Source organism: Cnephaeus nilssonii (assembly GCF_951640355.1).
Source record: "Cnephaeus nilssonii genome assembly, chromosome: 15".
NCBI lineage: Eukaryota > Metazoa > Chordata > Mammalia > Chiroptera > Vespertilionidae > Cnephaeus > Cnephaeus nilssonii.
In genome coordinates this window covers 16151592-16165679 of record NC_137086.1, presented here as the reverse complement: position 1 = coordinate 16165679, position 14088 = coordinate 16151592, and the positions used below count along the sequence as shown (strand labels likewise).

The 14088-nt window shown below is 42.1% G+C and overlaps 1 protein-coding gene across 4 annotated transcripts in view; it reads right to left on the bottom strand.

The window, feature by feature from the left end:
- Positions 1 to 14088, bottom strand: part of RASGRP3 (RAS guanyl releasing protein 3) — a 108192-nt gene that overhangs the window by 41219 nt on the left and 52885 nt on the right. For all 4 annotated transcript variants that reach the window (XM_079791918.1, XM_079791921.1, XM_079791920.1 and 1 more), the window contains exon 2: positions 3023 to 3149. The gene's annotated coding sequence lies outside the window, so the exon portion shown is untranslated. The remainder of the gene's footprint in view (positions 1 to 3022; positions 3150 to 14088) is intronic.

Genomic DNA, 14088 nt, shown 5'->3' with positions numbered 1-14088 from the left:
CTATTAAATACCATCCCATTTTGCAGCTGAAATTTCTGGGGAAACATTTTCTTCATGTTCTCAAGTGACAAAACATCCAAGTATTTTATAAACATTACTTAGTTTAATATTATGAGTATATAGAGGAAGATAAATTTTAAATTGCAAACATATTTATGAGCATTATCCTCAGTGATCATATAAAGGTTAAAAAATCTTATTTGCCTAATTTCTCCAATAGTAACACTATTATATTTTTCTTTTCTTAAAATTAAAAAATTTCAATTACAGTTGACATACAATATAATATTAGTTTCAGGTGTACAACATAGTGATTAGACATGTATATACCTTGTGAAGTGATCAACCAGGTAAGTCTGGTACCCATCTGACACCACACATAGTTACTACAATTGTATTGACTATATTCCCTTTGCTGTATTGACTACACTGTGATTGTTTTTACTGGCAACTTTTACATCTTAATCCCTTCCCCTTTTTCACTCATTTCCCCAATCTCCTTCACACCTGGCAACCATCAAAAATGTTCTCTGTATCTATGAGTTTGGTTATGTTTTGTTTGTTCATTTTATTTGTTTTTTAGACTCTACCTATAAGTGAAATCATATGGTATTTGTCTTTTTCTGTGTAACTTATTTCACTTAGCATAATAGTCTCTGGGTCCATCCATGCTGTCACAAAAGGCAAAATTTCATTAGGGCGGAGCAATATTCCATCAACACTACTATTAATAGTAGTAAAAATACAAACAATTTATTAAACACCCACATTATATACCAGGCATTATACCAAATTCTTTACATTTATTATACAACTTGAACTTCATAATATTATTGTGAGGCAGTAATTATTATTCTCAGTTTACAGATGAGGCCATGTGATTCACAGAGATTCAGCTACTTGTCCAAAACCATACAATTATTATTAAGGTCTAGAATCAGGACTCTTTGGGGTTCCTTTTTCTCTTTTTACTATTCACCCCAGTATAGTTATCATAAACTCTCATAATTTTGCCCCTAATATTATGTGAAAATATCACTCTTCCACGCCATCTCAGAAAAAGGCTATAAACTGATTCTCTGTTGCATAGATAAGAAGAAAAATATGGTGATGACAGCTGTCTCATTTTACAGCACTGTCATGGGGAACATGGGATTGGAAATAACCTTTCAGGACTGCTTATACGGAAAGGATCCCTGTTGGGGGCACTCCATCATTTTCTTTTACAGGGTGACTTCTTGATGCCAGGTCCACATAGGGCTTGGAAAAGTCCAGATGTCATCATGATACAAGATAGTTACCCACGTTGGACAGTTTAGTAGGTAAATGTGGCCCCTGGGGAGTCATCTTATGAGCTGCTTGAAGTCAATGTCTAATTTACTCCTGAAATTTATTTATGCAACTGGTAATCATTGAGTATTCGGCATGTTCAAGGCCTGGGCAAGGCACTGAGGCTGATAAGAGGGACAAATCATTGTCCTTTCCCTGCTTTCAGTGGGCTCATAGTCAATTTCAGTAAGCAAACACGTGAGTAAATAGGGAAAAAAAAACACCTCATGTCCATACGAACGGTTGTACTAAGTCAATGGGACCACCGAAGAGGGACATTTGAGAGAGTCTGTTCACTGTGTATTGTTTCTGTATAAGAACCATATTCTTGTGTGTTGAAGGTACCACTCGTAGAGCATAAAAAGTAGGGTTATTTCACATGTGCAATGAAATATAACAGGCACGCTGAATCAATATTCTCCCACTTCGGCCGCGTAAATGATTTGAGAAAGGGGAATATTAAAGTTGCCTGGAACCCACCCTCTTACATTTATTAGCCAAGTTACCTTACCGGGAGGCCTTCCTGACCACCCAGTTAAAACAACACCTCTTTCTCCATGCCCAGCTCCCACCTGGCATGCTCGACCTTACTTCCTGGATTTATTTTTCTTCTTAGCATGTATCTGCATATGGCCTATGATATGTTTTACTTGTTTATTTGGGTTTTTAAATTTTTTTCTCAAACACTATAAACATATTCCAGGAACTTGGGGATTTTTGTGTGTGTTTTTTTCCCCTAGTGTATTTCCCAACTCCTATGCTTTTGCCTCTGAGAAAAAGCATGTGCTAAATTAATGAATGAGTGAATGAATAGACGAAGAAATTAATAAAAATTATAAAAAGTTTGATTTTGAATATGTGTCTATTTGCTTGAATGTGTACTATAAATTTTAAGAGGTCATTTTTTTAGTTTGTTTTACTAACTTAAATAAGGTTTTAGCAAAGATCAGTAGGACTCAATAGGATCTGCCTATGTTTATAATATGCGCTTGGTAACCTCTCCCAGGACATTTGGGGGCAGCACTTCTCTGATTTCCCTAATCTCTGTCAGCCCCATTAAAAGTAAAGATCGGATAATTGACAAGTTTGGTTACCTTTGTGTATATACAGACATTTTTTAAATCTTATGAACTCCTGTTGCTGAATATTAGATTTATTACTTAGAACCAAACAGCCTAGATTAACTAAACTAGTTTCTCAGGTCAAATCCAAAATTATTCAGCCAAGCTGTATGGAGAAGTTGTTGACCTTCCACAAGGGGTTAGACATAACCTGGTACCAAAATCCTGTCACCATGTTTGGGGTTATATTTGTGATCTGCAAAGAAGCCAGCCCAGGAGAGCCAGGTGGGCTGGGCTATCCCGTTACAATCTGTTTCTATACTCAGCAGATGTGTCTGTGTCCCTGCTTAGATTCTGTAGCCTGCACATAGACCTGAGATATTCTGTCACATATGTGGATACTATTATCTACAACTGCCTTTTCAAAAGTACAGCTCCTTTATTGTAAAAACAATATACATGCATCATTTAAAATAGACAATAAGAAAGAAAAGGGAAAAAAGTTATCCATTATCTCACCATCCAAAGATAACTCCTGTTTAATATCATGACATGTTTCTGTTAGTTTTTCCAGGGATATTTGTTTTGAAGAGTTTCTTGCTTAATTTACAATAGTTTAAAGAAATACCTACCCATTGGCTTCACACAGATTTCCAGGTCTGAACAAATTTTAAGGGCAGTTATCATCATTGGAAATTGCATTGGGAACGTAGTCTGTAGTAGTGGCTTATCCAATAAGTAGTAAGTACTTTGGAGAACCTGATAAAAAAACAGAAAAAAAAAATCCTTAGACAGAGTTAAATAATAGAAACCCAAAGGAATTCACCTTGTGTTAAAAGCATTTCCCCAAACCTTAAAATATAGGTGTTTTTTGAGATTTCTTTTGTCTAAAATTCACCCATAAATTTAATTAAAAAAGAGAAAACATTCAAAATAGTTACTTTGTGACTTGATATTTTAAAAGTCAAGCAGTTTTTTTTAAAAAAATCCAGTCTATTAAAAACCTTAAAATGTTGCAAACCCAAAATTTATACACATAGTGTAAAATATTACTTTAGTCCAAGTGACTTCTATCAGTGGATTACTCATTAAGAATTCCCAAACACAGACTTTGGGATGTTAGTAAACCTCTAAAACAATTTGTTGTGCTTATCCTCAGACTCTGGCTCTAAATCACTCCTGGCTGTCTCAACGTGAATGTCAGTGTTATTTCAGTCCAGGTTGTTTAGTCTCCCAGTGGTTTAGGGGTTGCTTTAATGTTGATCGTGCTCTCCGGCTGCAATGGAAATGATTGCTCCCCAGCATAGACATTTTCTCACAGGTTTAGAAAGGACACAATAAGCCAGAATTTCCCCAAGGATTGCATCATCTATATATATAAAAGCCTAAGCAACCGTTAGGACCGAACGACCAGAACAACTGGTCGACCGGTCCCTATGATGCACACTGACCACCAGGGGGCAGATGCTCAATGCAGGAGCTGTCCCCTGCTGGTCAGTGTGCTCTCACAGCGGGAGTGCCGCTCAGCCAGAAACCAGGCTCACGGCTGGCGAGTGCAGCTGTGGCAACGGGAGACTCTCCTGCCTCCACAGCAACACTACAGAGCAGCCACAGTGGTGGCAGGTGCAGCAGGGCTGGGATGAGCAGAGCTGCGCCCTGCCCCAGCTGGGGCTCCTCCTTGGCTGCCTGCTTCTTTGGCACTGCTACATCCCCCGAGGGGTTCCAGATTGTGAGAGGGCACAGGCCAGGCTGAGGGACCCCACCCGTGCACAAATCCGTGCAATGGGCCTCTAGTTTCTAATTAAGAAGTTCTCACTTCAAAAGGGCAACAGAGTTCTGTTGGGTGTGATTTCCAAAAGCCATGACGTGTTTGTGCGGCAAAAAGAATTTCATTAACATGACTGGCGAAGCCTCTTTCTTCAAAAAATCCCTTGTGAGGTTGCCTAGGACAACAAGAAGTGTGCTCCTAATTTTAGAAATAGTGTAGAGGAGCCAATTCCATGCAACTATCTATCAACAGATATAAATTAGCACCTAGGTTCTTTTTAAATTTATTTTTTGTTAACCCTCACCCAAGGATATTTTCCCATTGATTTTTTAGAGAGCATGGCAGGGGTTAGCGGGGAGAGGACACAGAGAGAAACATGGATGTGAGAGAGCTGCATTGATTGGTTGCCTCCTGCATGTGCCCCATCTGGGGCTGGTGATGCAACAGAGGTACATGCCTTTGACTGGGAATCAAACCTGAGACCATTTGGTGTGTGGGCCAACGCTCTATCCACTGAGCACGCTGGCCAGGGTGAATTAGCACCTCAGGCTCTTTCCTCAGAATGTTTAGAGGTCTAAAAAATTGGATTTCAACATAAAGTTAACTAAATGGTGAAAGTTTTAATTACCTCTGAGTAAAATGTTATTAATGCTGCTTAGTGTATCAGATTGCTTACAGAGTTACTGAGGTACCATAAAATGTACCTACCATGTGGCCTGCAAAACACTGTGTGCTCAGGGAAGGTGTCTCCCTTTGCCTGCGCTACCTCTTCCTTTCCAATATTCAAAGGCTTTTAAGTTGAGGATTTAGTTACAGTAGAGGATTTATGTGTAGAAGTGACAGGAAGAGAGATGGTAGGATAGAGAAGGGAAAGGGAAATAGAATAAATATCGTGACACTAGAGAATCCAGTAGTGGGGCAGGTGGGCTCATCAGCAATGGCATCCCATTCCTGAAAGTTCTCCAGCCAAAGTAAGGTAATGATTGTCAGAGATGCTGTAGACTAAATTCCCAGACAGTGTCTAGGAAGCATGCCAAAATGACAGCAAAGGTTCCTCCTGGCTCTGTGCTTGCAGAATTTATAAGGTGAAATATTATATCTAATAAGCATTCAACAAATGGTTTTGAAGTGATGTCGGCCATATTAGAACTTCCAAAGATTGTTTTGTCTAAAGCATTATCTCTATTCCAAGAAAACAAACCCTTGAAAACTCTTTCCCCCCAATGGCAGATATACATAAATATATAACCAAATGGAATAGTATGAACTTGGGAAGTGAGCCAAATGGTTACAGTAAAATTAAAATGCTGTAAACAGGTTGAAATGATGACTCAGAGAATAAGCTATTATTTATGGATAGTGGAGCAATATCCCCAAAATTTAGTTAACAATTACAATATGTGGTAGCCCTGGATAATAATGTATTTCTTAACTCTAAAAGTAATTCTTTTTCATTTTGGTCCTTGGATGGGTTTATTAAATGAGGTTTTCCTGGGTTTTTACATTTTTTCCCCCTGCAAAAAGCTTTTACTAAATCAATGAGGCATTATAATCAATGTTTTTCTAGATTTTAGAAAATGAAGAAATAATAGTCTCTACATAGACATAATGTTAGAAAAATTACCTTTATTATGTTTAAATCTTATAACACCCAGAAAACTAATTATTACTCTGTTCATTTCATGGATGAGCAAACTGAGGTCTATAGAAGTTAAATTACTTGTTCATATCGTGTTACTCATTTGCAAAGCCAGGTCCTTCTGATTCTAAAATTTAACTTTTTCCACCATCCACACACATTTTATCATTAGTAAGGCTTATTAGATCAATTTCTAGGCATTGTCCAGAACAAATGTTTACTATTGCCTGTGCTTGGCTTTTAAGCATTCTATCACAGGCCCTATTGTCTGCAAATGAATAACCAGCATTATTACAGCAATCTTGGCAATTCAGGGACTCACTGGTACCAAAATGGAACAGAAGTCAATAACCAGCTCAGAGCTCATCTCACCACAGGCCTTCCTTGCATTTTTTGGTTAACCAATTAAGTAACAAAGTTAGGCTGCATTTTATTTATTTTTTCTTGGTTACTGGGATTTAACCTTGGCAACCAAACTAACATATTTACAGCGATTTGACATTAGTTTGAGAAGAGAAAGTCTTGAAGAGCTCTAGTAATAAAAACTATGGAATTCCAAAGTCCCACCAAGGAAGTATTTTCCTAGCATCTGGCTGGAGCTGGACATGGAAGAGATCCAAAGTATATACTTACTAGACATTTGCAATCAGGTGGTTTCCAGATGGACAAACTCAACCACATGGAAGAGTTATGGCATACTATGGCAACTTCAATGTTCAAATTGTAAATAACACCCCAAAATAAGGCCCCAAATTAAGATATGTTCAGCTCAGAAGTAGATAATGATGATAATGATGGAGGAGGAGGAGGAGGAGGCGAAGGAAGAGGAGGCACTCATATTTATGAATGCTCCTGTGCCAGTCACTGTACTGAGCACTTTACCCAAAGAACTCTGGGAGTCCAGGCTCTACCCCATAAATCCAGCAATAAATAAAATGCAGTTAAACCATGTTACTTAACTGTTACAAAAAAAAAAAATGCAAGGAAGCCTTATGAGATGAATTCTGAATTGGTTACTGACATCCGTTCAGTTCTTGGTACCAGCACAAACATGCTCATGCCTTATGTGCCCACCATGAACAAGAGATCATTTTCAGTAACTGTCATCCTATATAATAAAAGGCTAATATGCAAATAGACCAAATGGTGGAAAGACTGGTCGTTATGATGTGCACTGACTACGAGGGGGCAGATGCTCAACACAGAAGCTGTACCATGGTAGTCAGTGCACTCTGCTCCCTGGTAGTCAGTGCACTCCCATAGGGGGAGCACTGGTCAGACAGAAACGGGGTTCAAGGCTGGCGAGTGCAGCGGTGGTGGCGGGAGCCCAGACTGCAAGAGGGCACAGGCCGCGCTGAGGAACGCCCCCCTCCAAGTGCATGAATTTCGTGCACAGGGCCTCTAGTAAGTAAATAAAACTCTTAGGCATCCTCCCTCTGGGGCCAGATGACAATCTCAGAGGATAGAATCTACACCAAGAGGCTCCAAGGGAATGAGGACTGTACAGCGAAAGCCTCTAAGAAGCAAGAGAATGTGAACAGAAGGCACAGGCTGGAGTACAAAACTCTCTCTAATCTACCATCGCTGCATGCTGGGGGTGGAAGCTGCCTGTCTCCAAAAATACCAGGAAAGGATTTAAAATCCTGAGCTCTAAGTTGCTACATAGGAATGCTGCAAGCAGCAGTGACAATGAAAGATTGCTTTCAAAAGTATCTCCAAGCTCTCAGGGAAAAGCACTATTTGGTGAAAGGCCAGTGATTACTGGATATCTGTTAAATGTTAAGCACCGTGTACGGGCTGAGATGTAAAGAGCCCACATCGCCATATGGGCGACAGATTTCAAACTGGTTATTACAAAACAGTGAGTCTACTAAGTCCAGTGTCAGAGACACATGCCTGGGTGTCATGAGAGCACAGAAATGGGATGGAATTCAACCAAAGAGATTTCAGGAGGCTTCCTGAAAGAGAAGACACTTGAGAGTATTAAGTTTTATGGATCACAAACAAACGGAAATACCAGCTAAATTCGGTGATGTCAGCCAGAACAGTGGCCGGAAGCATTTGAGCATGACTCCAGAATTGAGCATGAAATAGATATTACCAATCTGCTATCAAGAAACTTATCATCACAAGAAAAAAAGAATAAGATCACACATAAGGTAATATTTAGGAGAAGTGATGATGAAATGAGCACTTCACTATTGATAGTGATAAGCTTTAAAAGCTGAATTTCTCTCTTTTTAAAAAAATATATTTTTATTGATTTCAGAGAGGAAGGGAAAGGGAGAGAAAGAAACATCAATTGGCTGTCTCCTGCATGCCCCCTACTGGGGATCAAGCCCACAACCCAGGCATGTGCCCTGACCCGGGAATCGAACCGTGACCTCCTGAGTTAATAGTTCAACACTCAACCACTGAGCAATACTGACCGGACAAAAGCTAAATATCTTAAAGTATTTTAAGCTATTTTTTGTACACAAAGCTACTTGAACATATAATATTAATTTCCCTTTTATGGTACCATCTAAGTGAAAACATTTTAAATGTTTTCAGGACTCTTATGGTGTGGTAAAGTTTCAGTTATAAATTACTTCTGAAGTGGGAATTTGAAGCTAGACTTTTTATTGGAACCTATCAAAACTAAAGTACAGGGCCCGGGCAGGTTTGGCTCAGTGGATAGAGTGTTGGCCTGTGGACTGAAAGGTCCCAGGTTCTATTCCGGTCAAGGGCAAGGACCTCAGTTGCAGGTTGCAGGCTCTTCACTGCCAGGCCGGGCCCTGGTCAGGTCACGTGCAGGAGGCAACCAATTGGTGTGTTTCTCTCACATAGATATTTCTCTCTGTCTTTCCTTATCTCTTCCACTCTCTAAAAAAATCAATGGAAAAATATCCTCCGGTGATGATTAAAAAAAAAAAAAGTAAAGTTTAGGAACAAAATAAATGTTTTAAAGATTATTTCTGTACTCTCACGTAGTATATTTACACAACTTGAAGCCCACGATTCGAAGGCTTCCCTTAGTGACCTGGTCATTCTCTTTTATTTCAGACTAGAAGCCCGGTGCACAAAATTCGTGCACGGCGGGAGGTTGTCCCTCAGCCCAGCCTGTACCCTCTCCAATCTGGGACTCCTGGAGGGATGTCCGACTGCCCGTTTAGGCCCGATCCCACAGGATCGGGCCTAAACGGGCAGTCGGACATCCCTCTCACAATCCAGGACTGCTGGCTCCCAACTGCTTGCCTGCCTGCCTTCCTGATTGCCCCTAACCGCTTCTGCCTGCCAGCCTGATCACCCCCTAACCACTCCGCTGCCAGCCTGGTTGATGCTTAACTGTTCCCCTGCCAGCCTGTTTGCCCCCAACTTCCCTCCTCTGCCAGCCTGGTCACCCCTAACTGCCCTCTCCTGCAGGCTTGATCACCTCCAACTGCCCTCCTCTGCCGGCCTGGTCACCCCTAACTGCCCTCTCCTGCAGGGTTGATCACCTCCAACTGCCCTCCCTTGCAAGGCCGGGTGCCTCCCTTGGTCCCTCTCAACTGCCCTCCCTTGCAGGCCGGGTGCCTCCCAACTGCCCTCTCCTGCTGGCCATCTTGTAGTGGCCATCTTGTGTCCACATGGGGGCAGGATCTTTGACCACATGGGGGCAGCTATATTGTGTGTTGCAGTGATGATCAATCTGTCTATTACTCTTTTATTAGATAAGATAGAGGCCTGGTGCACAGGTGGGGGCCAGCTGGTTTGCCCTGAAGGGTATCCCGGATCAGGGTGGGGTTCCCTTGGGGTGTGGGGCGGCCTGAGCGAGGGGCCTGTGGTGGTTTGCAGGCCGGCCATGCCCCCTGGCAACCCAAGCAGAGGCCCTGGTATCTGGAATTTATTTTCCTTCTACAATTGAAACTTTGTAGCCTGGAGTGGAGCCAAGCCTGCTGCTCCCTCCAGGGTGGCAGCCATTTCTGTGGCAGTTAATTCACCTTCTACAATTGAAACTTTGTAGCCTTAAGCGGGTGAGCCCGGCCAGGGTGTGCGGAAAGCTTTGCTTCCCCTGTTGCCGCCGGCAACCCTGGCCTGCTCTCTCAAGCTCCATTCTGCCGCCATTTGTTTGAATTTGTTTACCTTCTATAATTGAAACTTTGTAGCTTGAGTGGAGGCTTAGGCCTGCAACGGCTATGGAAAGCTTGGCTTCCTCTGTTACCTGGGAAACCTTGCTCTCTGTGGCTGTAGCCATCTTGGTGTGGGTTAATTTGCATACTCGCCCTGATTGGCTGATGGGCGTGGCTTGGATGATGGGCATGGCTTATGTAGCGGAGTGATGGTTAATTTGCATATTACCATTTTATTAGAGAGGATGTTTCCCCTACAGCAAATGCTTCTTTCTTTCTCAAAAAGGAAAACAAATCTCAAAAGGTGGTGGCATTTCTCTTCCTCCCATCTAAGACATTAATTTCACCTTAATCCTAAAAAGAATACGTCATACATACCAACAAAAGAGAAAACATAAGAGAGTAGAAAATCGCAGTAGTATCTTAGGCCCCATTTAACTTTTCTAAGGTTCACTTTCATCATTTCTAACTTGAGAGAAATAATATCACTCTGCCTTCCTCATTAGAACAAAAGAAAATCATTTGTAAAAGGATTTACAAGCATAAAGCACAATGAATAAAAGGAAGTCCTAAAATTAGGAAATGTTGCAAACTCTATTTGTAGAGTGGTTATTCAGAATTTAGAATACAGGGTAGGGCAAAAGTAGTTTTACAGTTGTTTGTATGGAAAATAATACAATAATTAATAAATAATAATAGAAGAACAAACTGTGTTTCACGTACTCACAACTGTAAGCCAACTTTTGCCACCCCCTGTATATTTCCCAATTAGAACAACATACTGTAAACAGATTAACAGTAGATTTGCATATAAAGGACAAGGAGCTCTGTGGGGCTCTCAAAAACGCTGAAAAGAACTTTGGGAATTCTCAAGAAGTTTAGATGTTGACAGTACTCATTCTTTACATGACAAATTAGCCTTCAGAAATTGTGTAACTGCTAGAAACATGAATCCAATGGGCATTTTTTACTCATTAGTAGATTGAGAGAGACAAAGGAGGAGAAAGGAAGATAGAGGGAGAAGAAGATAGCTTTTACAAAGAGTTAGAGGAAGAAAAGGACTGGGAATATGGCTTGTGTTGATAGTTATAAAAGAAGGGAGGAATTCACTAATTGGAACTAGATTGTTAGCAATTTAAGTAAACATGAGGTGTCTTTTCTGGCCAAACACAAAACACCAGCTCTCTGTTGGCCATCTCTCCTATCTCTCCATCCTTCACAGCCAATGAAGTTTGCTGGCTCATTCCATCCCTCTTCAGATCACCAGAATCAAGGTCTGTCCAATTCTCCCTTCACTCCCCACCCCACCCCACACTTCACCAAAACCACTCTGGCGGAAATCACGCCAATGCTCAGCAGCTACGTGTCGCTCTTGACCACACTCTTGGTAAAATGTTATCCTTGGATGGTTTTCCTGGCAACCTTTCTTCCCTGGCTTTCCTCCAATGCCTCTGGTTGCAGACTGTTTGCTGGGGGGTTCGCAGGTTCCCGTGCCTGGCTTTTCCCCTCTCACCTCAAACTCTCTATGGCACACTCATCCACAGCCACCACTTCAACTACCACCTCTATGTGGGTGATTCCAAACCAAACCGAGGCCCGCTGCATGGGGTACTATTGAGGACAGAGTGGAGTCTGGAGATAGGCAGACTTGGGATTATGTCCTGGCTCTGCTACTACTAATGTGTGACTTTGGGCAACTTTTGCTTAACTTCTGGGTAAGTTTTCATATCACACCATCATGATGCTAAAGGCAATGCAAAATGATACAACCACTTTGAAAAATGGCTTGGCAGTTCCTCAAAAACTTAAACGCAGCATTACCATAAAATCCAGCAAATTCACTCGTAGGTATATATCCAAGAAAATTGAAAACTTAAGTTCACACTAAAGCGTGTACACAAATATTCATAGCAGTATTATTCACAATAGCCCCAAAGCGGAGACAACCCAAATGTCCATGAAGTGATGAATGCATAAACAAGATGAGGTATCTATCTATCTACCTAAATCTATCTATCTATCTATCTATCTATCTATCTATCTATCTATCTAAAGAGGTAATATGCAAATTAGCTGGGACACTGTAACAGTCACGACCGGCTCAGGAGGAGGCTGCACGCGCAGATGGGCGGGAGGGTACTGCATGTGCGGTGAGGCAAGCCACAGATGGCGCAGGCCCGGAGCGAACACACACACAGGGATCCTGCCCCAGCTGCCATGGTGTGGCTGGAGCAGGCCCAGAGCGGACACACCACGGTGCGCCAGCAGTCCCGCCTCTGTGCGTGAGCTACAGAGGAAACCTTTTCTGACCGCCCATTGGCTAAGCTCCCAGTACACCACTCGCAGTGTTCTTGGTAACATGGGTAATAAGAATCCAAGAAGGTGATCTAGGGTTTTATCACCTCACTCCTGGGGGAAAAAATGAAGGTCCACTGCTGGAGGGGCTAAGAATTGTCATATCCTGCCCTAGCCGGTTTGGTTCAGTGGATAGAGCCTTGGCCTATGGACCGCAGGGTCCAGGTTCAATTCTGATCAAGGGCATGTACCTAGGTTGCACACTCCTCCCTGGCTGGGGCCCAGGTCAGGGCTCATACAGGAGGCAACCAATTGAAGTGTCCCTCTCACATTGATGTTTCTCTCTGTCTTTCCCTCTCTCTTCCATGCTCTCTAAAAATCAATGAAAAAATATACTTAGGTGAGGATAAAAAAGAAAGAAAGAAAGGAATGTCATATCCTATGAAAGAGACATCTTGAAAATGCCTGAAGAAAGTTGTCATTTTTTCGTGTTGAAGGGACTGGAGTCTGTGTTGATGAAAACACCTTGGCAGCTGTGGTGACCAGCAGTGGCAGCAGCAGCGGGGTGATGCAGGTGGCACCTTCCCCTGATCAGCCTGGTTGCCTCCTGCATCCCCTGAGGGCTCCCGGACTGTGAGAGGAGGCAGGTGGGGCTGTGGGACCCCCCACCCCAGTGAATGAATTTCGTGCACCGGGCTGCTAGTATATATATATATATATATAAAAGCCTAAGCGACCGACTGACTGGCCGACTGGCTGACTGGCTGATAGCTATGATGCACACTGACCACCAGGGGGCAGACACTCAACACAGGAGCGGAAACCACAGGAGCATGGAAACATGGAACAGGCTGATGAATCTCAGAGGGAAGGTGGGGGGAGGGCGAGAAGAGATTAATCAAAGATCTTATATGCATACTAGAGGCCCAGTGTATGAATTCATGCACCAGTGGGGTCCCTCGGCCTGGCCTGCAGGGATCAGGCCAAAACTGGCTCTCCAACATCCCCTGAGGGGTCCCGGATTGCGAGAGGGCGAATCTATGCACCGGGCCTCCGGTATCTATATAATGGAATATTGTTCAACCATAAAAAGAAAATCAAATATTGACACAGACTACAACATGGATAAACTCTGAAGCTATTATGCTCAGTGAAAGAAGCCAGACACAAAAGGCTATATCATATATTGCATGATTCTATTTATATAAAATGTTCATAGTAGGTAAATCTATAGAAACAGAAAGTAAATTAGTGGTTGCCAGGGGCCAAGGGAATTGGGGTATACGAGTGGCTGCAGAGTTCAGGGTTTCTTTTGGGGGTGATAAAAATGTTCTGGAATTTGAAGGTGATTGTACAACCTTGTGAATATACTAAAAATCCTGAACTGTACATTTTAAAAATGTATGGTATATGAATCATATCTGCTTAAAATTTTTTATGTTTAAAAATATGTCCATTTCACTTATCTGAACTGCCATACCTCCTATACTTGCTTCCTTAATTCCTCAACCTGCCCCCCAATATTCTATGCCAGAAACTTGGGACTCACCCTAGATTTCCTAGCACTTTCTTTCACCATCTTTCCATATCCAAGTCTGATCATCTATTTCCCAAATGCTCCTCCTATGCCTCTACTCCTCTTCCTCTCCACTGCCACTCTTGGGTTCACAACAGCTGTCATTACCTTTCCCTGGGTCCTCTGCAATGATCACGTATAAGGCTTCAGATGAACTCTTACCTCCTGTTAATCTCTACTCTCTATTGGTGCCAAATCAATCTTTCCAAATTACCAGATCAATCACATGATTCCCATTTTCAACCCTATTGACTCTTATCTAACTCTAAAGTCCTCAGATGGCAAACAAAGTCTTTCATGAATGGCCTTCACTGTCAGCGCCATTCATA